Source organism: Myotis lucifugus, unplaced genomic scaffold (genome assembly GCF_000147115.1).
Source record: "Myotis lucifugus unplaced genomic scaffold, Myoluc2.0 scaffold_158, whole genome shotgun sequence".
In the NCBI taxonomy this organism is placed as follows: Eukaryota; Metazoa; Chordata; class Mammalia; order Chiroptera; family Vespertilionidae; genus Myotis; species Myotis lucifugus.
Genome location: NW_005871206.1, coordinates 2,112,753 through 2,127,159, shown reverse-complemented (window position 1 = coordinate 2,127,159; position 14,407 = coordinate 2,112,753). Strand labels below are relative to the sequence as shown.

At 49.1% G+C, this 14,407-nt stretch overlaps 1 pseudogene; it reads left to right on the top strand.

Annotated features, from left to right (window-relative positions):
• The window catches only part of LOC102439561, a 14,003-nt pseudogene extending 5,276 nt beyond the window's left edge, over nucleotides 1-8,727 (top strand).
• Nucleotides 8,728-14,407: the final 5,680 nt, after the last annotated feature.

Sequence of the window (14,407 nt, the reverse complement as noted above, 5' to 3'; positions counted from 1 at the left end):
TAGTGATTCTGGTGATCACCTTCACACAAATAATCCCCACTTATACCACCATGCTTGTTTTACCAACTGCAGTCATTGTCTCTCGGCTTTCTGCTAAGGTTGATGAGGATTTAGCTAATTTAGATTCTCTCTCCCACTCTAGTTCCTGTGTGTAGTAATACTTATTGAGGTTCAGTTTTGGGTTGGGTTGTGTCGCCCCCAAAAGATATGCTGAAGTTCTAATTGAATGTGACCTTATTTGGCAATAGGGTCTTTAACTAGAGTCCTTAGAAAGAGAGACAGATTTGGAAACACACACACACACTCACACACACACACACACACACACACACACACACAAAGATGGAAGACAGCCACGTGAAGACAGAGGCAGAGATTGGAGTCATCCAACCACAGTCATCTTTCTTTATCTGCAGGATATGTTCTAAATCCCCAGGGGATGCCTGAAACCAAGGATAGTATCAAACCCTCTCTGTGCTGTTTTTTTCCTATACATACAGACCTATGGCAAAGTTTAGCTTATAAATTAGGCACACTAAGAGATGAACAACAGCTACTAATAATAAACAACAATCCTATATAATAAAAGCCCAGCGACCAAAACGGCGGAACGACTAGAATGACCAGAGACCAGAACTAGCGGCCCCTCACCCAGGCTGGCCCCGCCCCCCCAGCGGGGACCCCCACCCCAATCAGGGGCGTGGCCGGCCTGCAATCCCCTGGCAGCTCCTTGCCCAGGCCGGCCCCACCCCCCAGCGGGTACCCCCCACCCTGATTGGGGGGTGGGGCCAGCCTGCAAACCTCTCACAGCCCCTCGCCTTGGCCAGCCCCTCCCCCCAGCGGGGACCCCCATCCTGATCCGGGGCCCCCATCAGGGCAGGCCAGCTGGCCCTCACCCATGCACCAGGCCTCTATCCTATATAATAAAAGGGTAATATGCAAATTGACCCTAACAGCGAACAACCAGAATGACCGCTGGACCAGTCACTATGAGGCACACTGACCACCTCTTGGTCCCTTTCCCTGGCCTGCAGGCTCCAACTGCCTGATGGTGAACAGGGAACCAGGGTTGGGTGGCGGGAGATGTGGGTGGCGCCAGGCCAAGGCCCATCCCCTGCCAGTCGCCCCACACACAGAGGGCGACCCGTGGCGGGGCTGGGTCAGCGAGTGGGTGGGAACAGCCAATCTCTCAGTCTCTTCTCCTGGCTGTCAGGTATTGATCACCCAATGGCGAATGGGGAACCGGGGGTGGGTGGTGGCGGGGGGCAGGGCTGATGCGGGCAGTTGGGAAAGATGGCCCTGATCACAGGCCAGGCTTAGGGACCGTACCCTTGCATGAATTTTGTGCGCCGGGCCTCTAGTTATACTATAATAAAAGTGACGTGAATGTGGCATTATTAAGTAAAACAAAGGTTACCCAAACACAATCACTGCGATACCGAGACAGTGGACCTGATAACATGGATTCCAGACTTCTGGCCTCCAGAACTGTGAAGGAATAAATTACTTGATTTGTGGCGATTGGTTATGGCAGCCCTAGGGAGCTAGTATGGTTCCTCTGGAGCATTGCTGTGAGGGAAAAACTCAGTTTTCTACCTTCCTCTATAGGAATAATCCAGGCTTCCCTGCTGTGTGTTTCTCCCCTGTGAGTCTCCTTTACTACTCACATACAACACTTTCCTTGCAGTCACCAGATGTGTGGGGATTTCCCCCCACAACAAGCACATTTCTGTGACACCAGCTGGGTATCCTACAATTTAATTCAGTTCTGACACCATCTATCCAGAGATCCTGCAGATTAAGGGCTCAGCCCCACAAGACTGCTTCCCACCCCATCCCACCCCCAGATATGCACAGATACACTGTAGATGCCACTTGGAAGCCAAGGGCATCACTGGTGCTTTTGACCTGCAGGCTATAGGTCAGGGGTTCCACTGACCCCCTCCCTAGGTTCAGTTAATTTGCTGGAGCGGCTCACAGCACTCAGTTAATCTGTTTTCACTGCTGTATAGTATTCCACTGTGAGACTAGATAGATATTAGGTGGTGTTTAAAAGCATGGCCCTGGGGCCAGACTACCAGGGTTCAAACTCTAGCTCTGCCACTTACCACTAGTTCTGTGATGTTGGGCATATTACTTAACCTCTCTCTGCCTCAGTTTCCTCATATCCAAAATGGGGCTAATGATAGCTAATGAAGATTAAATAATTTAGTAGGCATAAAGCACTTAAAACATGCCCAGTGCATCATTATACAGTCAGAGAGCCGGCTATCATTGTTATATATTTACTAGAGCAGCAGCCGCCAACCTTTTGAATCTCACGAACCACCAGTGGTCCGTGGATCACCGGTTTGTGATCACTGCTCCAAAGATTTCCTTAAACCAGAGGCCACCAACCTTTCAGACCTCACAGACCACCAGTTGGCGACCGCTGTTCTAGAGGCCCAGTGCACGAATTCGTGCATGGGTGGGGTTTGGCTGGCTGGCCCCAATGGGGGCCGATTGGGCCAGGCCAGTGGGGGGAAGGGGCAGGGCAGGGGACATGGGAGGTTGGTGGAGAGCAGGACCGAAGCAGGATGGTGGAGCAGGTGAGCGGGCGGCGCCAGGCTAAGGTGGGTGTGAGCGAGGGCCCCGCCCCGCCCCACCAGTCTCCATCTGTGGGTCAACTGGTGGGGCGATCAGCGAGTGGGTGGTGCCAGGTCAAGGTAGGTGTGAGTGGGGGCCCCGATTGCCCCGCCCGTTGCTTCACAGATCAGCCCTGATCGCCAGCCAGGCCTAGGGACCCTACCTGTGCATGAATTTTGTGCACCAGACCTCTCGTACATACATAAAAATTAGGGCCCCACCGGATGAAGAACACAATACACAAGGTCTGCCTGCTACCAGCCCTAGACCTACAGCTTTCCTGGCTCTTGGGATTTGTTAAAGTTGCTGTCCGTCATGCCTGGCATTTGCCGAGTGCTCCCTATGTGATAGGTGCTCTACATACATGACCTTGTGCAATTTCACAGCAAGCCCACGAAATAGGGTTATTCCCAGAACCTTGATTCAAACAGGCAGTCGGATACCGGAAGTCTCTTGCTGTTGACCAGGGCCTCCTACAGGGCTGCCATGTGAGGTGGCGCGGCCTGCACGTTGCACAATTCTAGGAGGTACCGTTTGTACAGACTACAATGCAACGGCGCCCCTTGGGGTTGTGCGGTGCAGTGGCCCTGGCCCTCTGCTAAGTCAGAGCCGAAAGAAAAATGCTTTCTGCCTATTTGACAGGCTGAGAGGGGTGGACTCCACTACCCACTGCGGGCCTTTCTGCTCTGGATTTATAGGCCTTTCTTAAGGTCATGGTTCTTCATATTTTAAAAGGCTATTGGCACGGGAGCCCTCCCACCTACATAAACATTTGTTTAGGGAGGGAGAGCCCAGCATGGCCCCGCGGGCTGACACCAGCCATGTAAGGGCACCGACTCAGCTGCTGCTCCTGGCTTTCCCCGTGGCCACCGCAGACTTATTGAGCAATATATTACGAGTGCGCCTCACTCTGATGATGTGTTATGGATAAATCATTAAGGAGGCAGCTCACTGCGGTGATGTATTGGTGTAATAGATCATCAGAGTGAAGTCTTCTGCCGACATACGGGCTGGCTCAAAGGGTGGTGTCATTCAGGGAAGAATTAGCCCAGCAGCAGATCCGGCTTAATTACAGGATAAAAGGTCTGTGAATGATAGGCTGAAGGCTGCGGCACCGGCATTTTGATTCCTGATGTAAAAATATAATTGGGCTTCCTGAGAGAATTTTTGATTATTTTCAAACAGCCTTCTGCTTTATCCCAACAGCACGACCTGCCCCGTGGCTGCGGGGCTATCTTATATCGGGGAGGATCTCCGGGCCCTGTCCACATCTGAATGAGTGTCCTCCTTCCAATTTGTAGGTCACAGAACAAGTTAAAGGAGATAAAACCCAGGAGGCCTGCCTTTAAGTTCTTCAGAATGATGTCCTTAGCAGCCAGACCATCGGAATGGAGTGATTTATTCAAATCATCATTAACGGGGGCATGGTTCTCGTCTAGGTCCGCGTGCATGTGCGGAGAAGAGGGGGCTGTCTGGTGAACATGTGTGCGTGTGTCTGAGGACATCAGCATCTTAGGGACAACAATAATCATCCTGTTTATCAGACGCTTAACATTGTGCTAAAGGCTCTGCATGTATTATTTAGTCTCATTGAATCCCTACAACACCATTGTGAGACAGGCATTACTATTATTATTATTGTCATTTTCCAGCTGAGAAAACCAGCCAGGAGCTGGCATGATCGGCCAGGTTGTACAGCCGCTCTTGGCAGAGCCAGTGAGCCTGATGCTGGGGTGATTCTTATGGTCTTCCCTTCCCACCTCTAGGTCCCCCCTTCGTTTGAGGACCCTAACCCAGCCTTCTGTGGACTGCAGACCTCAGTGGGCACAGTTAAAGATATGTTTGCTGAAAAATCTATTATTTTGTCTTAAGACACATAAATCAAACTTCAAGTATTAGTAGGCTCCCAAATTTGGTCTGAGTCGATTATTTCTTGAGAAACTTGTAGGACGAGACTTCTTAGCAATGACAGGCTAAACTCTTTGAACCAACTCTCCTACTGGAAACAACTATAAAAGCTGCATAAAATATTTTTTGAAAGCTTCTAAAATAGTATGAAATTGCTGACAAGACAGTAAGAAATGACTAGGTCAACAGGCGAAGGAATAGGAACCAGAGAGGGGAATGAGCAGAGGCTGCTTTTGCCCCGAGGGCTACTGATCCCACGCTGTTCAGCCCGCTGGGAAAGCTGGGAAGAGAAGGCAGAATGGAAGCCAGGAGCCAGCCCAGGGAGGGAGGTCCTCGCTACAGTCAGCTGGGGCCCCCGGGGCTACATCCTCAGAAGAGGGTGGCCTGGAAGTGGAGCAGCCTTCATGCAGAATTACAGCCCAGGTTCTGATGACCCAGCCTGTCCTGGTGCAGGAAACAGCAGGCTTTGGACTTGGGTTAGGGTGGGCCCAGGCTGGTATGGCTCCATTAGGGAAGCAGATCTCTGAGCACAGGTGCTTTCACATTAGGCCTCAGATTATTCCTATAAATAAAATAAATAAAACTCTAGGGCAGGGAGACTTCCTTTTTAATCAGAGGAGCTGTGAACTCAAGAGGGGGTACAAGTTTCCAATGTTTTTTCTCTCTCTGTCCTCCCACCTCTTGGTCCTGGATATGGGCACTGTTCTGAGAAGTGTGCAGCAGACTTGGGGCAAATATTTTTAAATAACATATTGAACAAAGGATTTATATCCAGAATATGTAAAGAACTTTCAAAACACAACAGTAAGAAAACAACCCAACTTGAAAATGCACAAGAGACTTGAACAATTCATTAAAAAGGATATATGCAGATGGCAAAAAAGTATATGAAAAAATGTTTAAAGTCATTAGCCATTAGGATAATGGTCCCCATTTTATAGAGAAAGCATTCAGTCTTCTGCCATTAAGCATAATGTTAGATGGAAGTATTTTGTAGATACTCTTTACAAGTTGAGGAGGTTTCCTTCTATTTTTCTGAGAGTGTTTTTTAAAATCATGAATAGGTGTTGAATTTTATCACTTTTTTTGTGTTGGTGTTATCCTTTGATTTTTCTTTATTTTGTTAATATGAAAAATTATATTGATAATTTTTAAAATATTGAACCAGTCTTACACTCCTATAATAAACCTCTCTTGGTCATGGTGGCTAAGTCTTTTCATACAATGTTTAATTATCTTTGCCATTATTCTTAAATGTTTCTTACACCTATATTCATGGGGGATAGTGGTCTTTAGTTTTCTTTTTTGCAATGTGTTTGTCCTTATGACAATACCATACAATCTTGTTTGGCATAAGGACAGACAAGCACATTACAAAAAATGAAAAATAAAAAAAGTCTTGTAACTTCCTAGTAAGTTTTGAAATTAAAAAATGTGAGTTCTTTAACTTTGTTGTTTTCAAGATTTATTTTAGATATTTTGGGGCCCTTGAATTTCCATATGAAATTAGAATCAGCTTTTCAATTTCTGAAAAAACAGTAATTGGAATTTAGATAGGTATTGTGTTGAATCTGCAGGGTCACTTGTTTTTGTAAGGCCCGTAAATTCAGAATGATTTTTAGATTTTGAAATTTTTGAAATGCTATTAGAAGAAGAATAGTATTTTATGTCAAGTGAAAATTATATGCAAATCAAATTTCCAAGTGTATAAAGTGTTATTGGAACAGAAACAAAACAAAACAAAACAAAAAACACCTGGATGATAGTCAACAATAACCAGGCACACAAGGAAACCCACTCCAGGCGTGAAAACCAGCAAAAGCAGGCAACAGAACGGGATCTACAGAGACTTAAGATATTGAAACCATCAGACCACAGACAATAAATGGCATTTCTTTCTTATTATGTTTAAATTTTTTTTAAAAAAGCTTGAAGCTATCTGCAGAGAACAGAAAACAATACAAAAGAAGCTGTTCTTCATCCGCTCTCATTGGCTGCCCTGCTAAAAAGCCTGGGATCCAGCCATACCTCCATGGACCCCAGGGGCATCTTTTTTTTTTTTTTTAAAGCTCTTTTATTTTTATTTAAATATATTTTATTGATTTTTCACAGAGAGGAAGGGAGAGAGACAGAGAGTCAGAAACATCGATGCTTTCTTATTATGTTTAAATTTTTTTAAAAAAAAGCTTGAAGCTATCTGCAGAGAACAGAAAACAATACAAACGAACCCGGGACCCTTGAGTCCGCAGGCCGACGCTCTATCCACTGAGCCAAACCGGTTTCGGCCCCAGGGGCATCTTGAAGGCATTTCCCAAGCAGAAGAAAATCCATGCCAATCCATCATTAAAAGCACTTGCAGAGATTCCCAAGAGGGAAGACAGAGAAGGAGCAAGAGTGGCTGAGTTCCCTGAGGGCCCATGTTGTGCCCACTGTCATCGGGCGAGCCCAGGCAGAACTCTTTGAGAAGCAGATTGTCCAACATGGTGGCCAAATAGACTCTGCTCAGGCCCCAGGGGTCACTCACATGGTGGTGAATGATGGCCTGGACTGTGAGCGAGCCCTCTGCCCCCTTAGACTGCCCTCAGGTGCTCAGCTGGAAAAGTCAGCCTGGCTGAGCTTGTGCCGGCAGGAGAGAAGGCTAGTGGACACACCAGGATTCAGCATCTTCATACCCAACAGGTACCTGAACCAACCACAGCTCAGTAAGGCAGACCAGGGCTCTTCAACTGGAGCCTGTGCCACTCTGCTCAGGACAACCTACTCCCACTAGACCTGTATCTCCTCCCCAGAGGACAGAAGAAGCTCCAAACACCCAAGCCCCAGCTGGCTCTGATGATGAAACCAGTGAAGGGAAAGAGACCCAAGTTAGCGCAGCTGATTTGGAAGCCCTGATCAGAGGCCAATACTCCATCCCCCCTGAGGGAGATGGTGAGCCTAGCCCAGCCCCTGAGGGTCTGGATAGGTGGGTCTGTGCACAGCCTTCGAGTCAGAGGGTGACCAACCACAACAGCCACATCACAGAAAAGCTGGAAGTGCTGGCCAAAGCCTACAATGTTCAGGGAGACGAGTGGAGGGCCCGTGGCTATGCCAAGGCCGCCGATGCCCTTAGGAGCTTCTACAAGCCTGTTACCTCCTACCAGGAAGCCTAGAGTGTCCCTGGGATTGGGAAACGGATGGCCGAGAAGACTGTAGCGACCCTAGAAAGTGGACATCTGCGGAAGCCGGACCACATCAGTGACAGCATGCCTGTCTGCGAACTCTTCTCTAATATTTGGGGAGCTGGAACCCAAACTGTCCAGCTTTCCGGAGCTTAGAAAATATCCGCAACCAGGCCTCCCCAACTACCCAGCAGGCCATCGGCCTGAAGCATTACCATGACTTTCTGGAACGCATGCCCAGGGAGGAGGCTACCGAGATTGAGCAGACAAGTCCGGGAATCAGCTCAGGCCTTCAACCCTGGGCCGTTGTGTGTGGCGTTCCTACCGATGGGGAAAAGCAACCTGTGGTGATGTGGACGTGCGGTCACTCACCCGGATGGCCGGTCTCACCAGGGCTTCCTGGACAGCCTGTGGCAGCGAGGGCTCCTCACTGATGACTTGGTGAGCCAGGAGGAAAATAGTCAGCAGCAGAAGTACCTGGGTGTGTGCCAGCTCCCAGGACCAGGGCTGGGTTATTCCTGGTACGGCACCGACGACTGGACCATCATTGTCCCCTACAGTGAGTTTGCGTGCGTCCTGCTCTACTTCACCGGCTCTGCCCACTTTAACCTGCTCCATGCGGGCTCCGGCCAGACCTAGGGCATGAGCTTGCCCTCAGCACAGCTGTGGTGTGGAACACCCCTCAAGGTGGGGCCTGGCCGAGTGCTTCCCACCCCCACTGAGAAGGATGTCTTCAGGCTCCTAGGCCTCCCCTACGGAGAACCAGCTGAGCGGGACTGGTGACCTGACCCATGGTTGAGGCGGAGGGGGCACCCACTGGACCAGCTGCCCTACCTGGCCATCCAGTACTCACCACTTCCATCACCAGCTCTCTGGGCCCGAGGAAAAGGGCCAGCCTGGCTCCCAGGGTCTGCCATGCTCTGCCCCGACAGGAGCAGACTGCGCTCCCTTCTCCTACACAGCTGCTCTTGGTAGAGGTTTGCAGGAACCTCACTTTAAGCAGGAACAGGTGGCTGGTATAAAGCTAGTTCCTGTGCTGAAGGCCCAGGCATTCCCTTTCTCCACTCTGATGAGGGTCTATCTCAGCCGTGGGCAAACTACAGCCCGCGGGCCGGATCCGGCCCGTTTGAAATGAATAAAACTAAAAAAAAAAAAGACCGTACCCTTTTATGTAATGATGTTTACTTTGAATTTATATTAGTTCACACAAACACTCCATCCATGCTTTTGTTCCGGCCCTCCGGTCCAGTTTAAGAACCCATTGTGGCCCTCGAGTCAAAAAGTTTGCCCACCCCTGGTAGCTGCTGGGGGTGGGATGGGGCTGCAGGGGGAGAGGCAAGCAGCTCTGGCCCAGCATTACCCAAGATCCTTTGGAGCAGGAGAATGAACCACTCCATCTATTCCCTCTACCCACCCCACTTCCTGTGCAGCTGGACGTGTTGGGAGAGGGTGCCTCAGGCTCTGTGAGGACAGCATTGGAAGACCCAGGGGCCTAGTAAAGTGCATTTTAACCTGCCTGGGGTCTGTGAGCTGCTGTAGCCCCTGCCTGCCTTCTTCCACCCAAGTGGGCATGGAGAGGGGAGCTGAATGGAAATGCAGAAATACAAGTTAACTGCTCTTCATATAGGCCAGGCCTGAGTCAGCTCCTGAACTCAGGACACTGGTGAACATTAAAAGGGAGACTTCATGAGGTCAGGCATTTAGGGGTGCCTGTTTATCCATCAGCATCTCCTGTGGGCCCTGCCCTAGAACAGGCTCTCTGGGAACATGAGCAAAAGTGGCAAAGACCAGCTCGGTTGGCGTGGCTCAGTGGTTGAGCGTTGACCTATGAACCTGGATGTCATGGTACGATTCCCGGTCAAGGGCACATGCCCGGGTTGTCGGCTATACCCCAGTGTGGGGCGTGCAGGAGGCAGCCGATCAATGATTCTCTCTCATCATTGATGTTTCTATCTCTCTCTCCCTCTGCCTTCCTCTCTGAAATCAATAAAAAAATATTTTTTTAAAAAGAAGCTGCTACAGGATAAATATGCAGCTATCTAGCCACCGTTCTCCCCTTCCAGCCCATCCTCCTCTCCCCAAAAGAAGAGAGAAATTCTGGGCAGTAGAATTGCATGTGGAAATCTCACTTGTCTTGGTGTTAGGCAAGCTAGAAAAGACATTGTTCTAGCTGCAATATGTTTATTTTCAACAAAGCATGTCAGTCATAGAATTTCCTTTTGGCTTTTATTTGTGAGTTTATAAAATTACTAGAGGCCCGGTGCATGAATTCGTGCATGGGTGGGGTCCCTCTGGGTGGCCTGCAGGGATTGGGCTAAACCCTGTAGTCAAAGGCTGCCTACAGCTCCTACCTGCCACTCCCGCTCATCCCGGCCCCACTGTGCCTGCCACAGGCTTGTGCCCAGTCAGTCGAAATCGGGAGAGGATCCTGCTGCTGCAGCAGCACTTGCCAGCCATAAGCCCTGCATCTGGAGCCCTTCCAAGGGGAGTGGCCTGCAGGATCAGGCTGAAACCACTCTCCGACATCCCCCGTGGGGTCTCGGATTGTGAGAGGGTGCAGGCCAGGCTGAGGGACCCCACTGGTGCATGATCAGGCTGGGGAGGGACCTCGGGAGGACTCCAGAGCATGTCTGGCCCATCTTACTCAGTCCCGATCAGCCAGACCCCAGCAGCAAGCTAACCTACTGGTCGGAGCATCTGCCCCCTGGTGGTCAGTGCCCATCATGGCGACTGGTTGACCAGTTGACTGTCTGCCCCCTGGTGGTCAGTGCACATCATAGCAAGTGGTTGAGCAGCCTTAGCATATCATTAGCATATTACACTTTGATTGTTCAGTTGTTCTGCCGGTCAGTCTATTTGCATTTTATTATATAGGATAATTTGAATTTTATTATTAACATGGAAGTAAGAAATACTTTTAGACAAATTGACTAAAAGATCTTAAAAATAGACAACAGGCAATATACCACACCCCTATCCTGCAAAAGTGGGGGGTATACAGCCTCCCATTTAAAAATTATCATAGAAAACATTAAGTTTAATACATAAGTCTTAAAATCTGAAATATAAGGGGCTATGATGCTATGATGTATAGATGACATTGTTAAAAATCTTTAGGATATCGGAGTATAATGTCCTAGTTAAAAACAGGCTCTCCCTCAGACAGACCAGGTTGGGGTTCGAGCTCTAACACTTACAACATTTTGTAATCTCAGGCAAATCATGTAACTTCTCAGAGCCTCAATTTGCTCATCTGCAGAATGGGAATAAGAATAGCACTGCATGCCCTGGCTGATTTGGTTCAGTGGATGGAGTGTCGGCCTGCGGACTGAAGGGTCCCAGGTTTGATTCCAGTCAAGGGCACATGCCTGGGTTGCTGGCTCGATCCCCAGTGGGGGGTGTGCAGGAGACAGCTGATCAATGATGCTCTCTCATTGTTGATGTTTCTGTCTCCCTCTCCCTTCCTCTCTGAAATCAACAAAAATATATTTAAAAAAAAGAACAGCACTGCACCTGCTTCAAGGGGTTGTCCGAGTCAACAGAGATCCTGGATAGAGAGAGCTCTGCATTCGGCTGACACATGAAACTTGCTTATTGTGACTTTAGCTTCTTGGAGCAGCATTATAGCATCCAGATGAAGTTGGCATCTGCATTTTGCTTGCATTAAAATACAGGAAGGCTTTATGTAAAGAGCTTGATTCCCTATGTGTAACTAGTCAGAAAAACTCTCTTCTCGCGAAAAGTTGATGAGACTTGGTTCCTAAGGACTGACCCCAGGCTGCTGGGGCTCGGCCATATACAGCAAGCCTTTGGGTAAAGAAGCCACTTATTTCGGCCTCCAAAATCAAGGCCATCTCCTTGTGAAGGGTAGAAATCGAGGTGAGAAAAGATTGATAATCCTGCATTGCAGACTTTATTAAAGATGTCCAGATTACAAATTGGGCTGTCTGTCAATCAATCAGCCTGTTTCCTGCATTTTTCTCTGTCATCTGCTAAAAATATTCCTGTGCAACGCTGAGCCCCTGTAGACATCATAAATGCTAATCTCTCTTCCTTTCCTTTTTGAAGGACGAGCTTGGCCATGCTCCCTAGTAGAGGTCCCTGGATTTGTCCTTGTCTTGCTATTATTTAAAAATTTCCCAAGTCAGATGATTTCAAGTGAGGAAAAAGGGCACATGAGTGGAAGTCACCAATGAAGTGTGGTTCAGGCTGCATTCCTTTTTCCTTGGGTAATTTTCTTGAACCCTGGTGAGAAGGGACAGGTTGAAAACAACCAAACTGAAGATCCTATATAATAAAGAGCTAATATGCTAATTAGACCGAACAGCAGAACAACCGTCCGGACAAAGCTGGGGCTGTGAGGGCCGAGCTCCTTGCACAAATTTCATGCATCCGGCCTCTAGTAGATCAATAAAAGGCTTTACTGATGATTGGTAGGTTGCTGTTCAATTGTTGGGGTTCCTTGCGTCAAGGAACCGAGTCAGCATCATTTGAGTTTCTCAGGATCCCTGCCTGAGCTTGGGGGATGCCTTTCCAGGTTGGGTCCCTGGAAAAGACTGAGATGGAGAGCTGCATGCAAAACTTTAATTAGGAGTGGAAGTGGGCAAGGAAAGTAGGGCTGAGTGGAGAGAAGATGTTCCCTAATGCGGTTGCCATAGAGACCTCAGCAAATTGTGCAGGGAGCTCTGCAAGTGGATGGCCCTTCATAGTTGTCCCAAGGTATGTGAGCTGGGCCTTTGCATCCCCCCATCAGCCAGTCATGGGCCAGAGCCCTCCCTGGGAGGGGATGTATCTTGGTTAAAGTGATGTCCAGTGAGGGATGAAGCCCTGAGCCAACAGCAGCTGATATTCTCAGCAGCTGGGGGACTGGTGAGTGGCCCTGAAGAGTAGGAGCTTGGCGGACAGTATCCATGATACACCATCCTCTGAGCTGCTCAGATTCACTTGCTTCTCATAGTAAGCTTGCCCCATCTCTACTGGCTTCTCTAGGATTGTGGATTGTTTTCTAGGGAAATTGGTAAGAAACGGGCTAGTGGGACAAACTACGGCTCCTGATCTCAAGACTCTGATAATCAATATGCCCCTTCCCCATCACCTGAACTAGATTCTTCTCACCCTGGGCTAGTGTTTCTGCTGGTCTAAGTGGCTTTTTGGTGGGATGACCCGGACTCTCATTCCTGAGGCTTCTGACCTTTGGCTACCATGCACTTTTCAAGCCTTGGCTGCTATACTTGTCCATGTATTGTTAAAACTGGGTAGGGAAACACCAAGAAATGCCCCCAGTGGATCATCTGGGTGCCAAATGTGTTCTTCCCTGTCTCTGAGTACCAGCAGCCATTGCTCACACTGACATGGACTGAGCTGACTCCTTATGAACTTGTCTCGGATTTTCTCCTCCTCGGTCAGCTGGCCTCAAGGGACTCCTCATGCAGCCATAGGTGTGAGGAGAGGGCTGGGGTAACACTGGAGTGTGACATGGGTGTCGGGGCTAACTGTTCCGGCAGCTCACTTGTGCTGATCTTGAACGTACCACCCCCATCTTATGACGGATCTCTGTTGGTCCTGCCTGCCCCTGTGACTGGGGGATCTGACAAAAACCAGCTCATGATGGGCAGCTCTGGTTGCCTGGCCACTTGGTATCACTTGGTCAGAAACTTCATCTGCACCAGGGACCTGCAGCATCTGGGAGCTGCTTTTCAACTGGTGTGTAGTTTTTCCTGCAGATGTTAAGCCTGGCTTCAGAACCATACGGATCGAGAATATTCTCTTTCTGGGCCTTGCCAGCAACTCCATGTTGTGTCTTTTCCCACCACAGATACCTCTGATTCCATCGAGCCTGCCAGGTCATTCAGCTCAAATGGACTGAGACAGATGTGCACGTTTATGACCATTGTAAGGAAATGAAGTAGCTCACTGGCAAAATTCCCAGAGGGAGAATCTGATTGGCCTGTGTTGGGCCAGCTGTTCCCTCCTGGCCAATCAGCTGTGACCAGAGTGTGGACTGGGCATTTTACCTCTAGTATGCCTGCTTCTGTTCTTCTCTCCATTCCCTTCCCTTATGTTTATTGACACAACTGAGTCATGCAGCCAGCAGGTGTGTGGGGAGAAGAGCGTGGTGGACACATAGAGGAAAGGGCCTTGAAGGCAGACAATCTGGATTTGAAATGACTGTGATGTTCAGTGGGTCCCTTATCTCTGAGGCTGGTTCCTCACTTTAGTTAAGAGCTGTGAAGAGAAAGTGCCTTATGGATGCAGAGTACCAAGTACATGCTTGGCACGAAGTAGGTCTTCAACGCCCCTTGATCATGAAGTGCAAGCTCAGGTTTCTCGTTCAAGATCGTGCCCCTGGGACATTCTGGTGTGGGGACCTTGGAGTTGCCACAGCACAGGCCATGCTACTACAGAAGCCATTGACAAAGGCCTCCGCCTTGCCCTCCCCGCTGGGCTGACAGGACCAGGCACGGCCCATGGAGCGCTGTCTTCACTATGGGGGCTCCTCAAATCTTCCTCGTGACCTTGGAGTTCAGCCCCCCAGGGCACTTCCTCGCAGGCCTAGCCTTCCCACTCAGACCCACCTCCCCTCGCCACAGGCTTCTCCACAAACCCACTTGGATGTGCACTAATGCCATTATCTTCCCGAAATTAAAATCAAGCCTCAACTTATAATGTTTCACGGAGAGGGAATTGGGGTTATATATTCCTGCGTTGAGCCGTAT